Source organism: Notolepis coatsorum (assembly GCF_963971535.1).
Source record: "Notolepis coatsorum genome assembly, chromosome: 15".
NCBI classification, from domain to species: Eukaryota; Metazoa; Chordata; class Actinopteri; order Aulopiformes; family Paralepididae; genus Notolepis; species Notolepis coatsorum.
This window is the reverse complement of record NC_140179.1, coordinates 23,941,782-23,942,126: the sequence shown is the minus strand read 5'-3', so window position 1 is coordinate 23,942,126 and position 345 is coordinate 23,941,782.

The window sequence follows — 345 nt, the reverse complement described above, 5'->3', positions numbered from 1 at the left end:
AATGCTACTAAACCAAGGAACTACTAATATAACTATAAACTAATGTACTGGTAACCCAACGGACAAGGACTGTAAGAACCTGACAGCTCTTTCACTAGGCACAGACCGTGCATGTGTGTTTCTGGGTCTGCCTTTGAAGCTCCCCAGCAGGTAACCAATCAGCACTAATTGGCTAATTGGCAGCCCTCACCTGCCTGCCCTGGTGAAACAGGAGTGACCAGGCCTCTAGTACATAACAATGGGCTTAACATAAATTTGGTATGTCTGTATAGGGGAGGCTTGTAGGTACCCATGTAACCCATTTCCATTAACATATATTGAGGTAGAAGGCCAAGGGACCTTGAG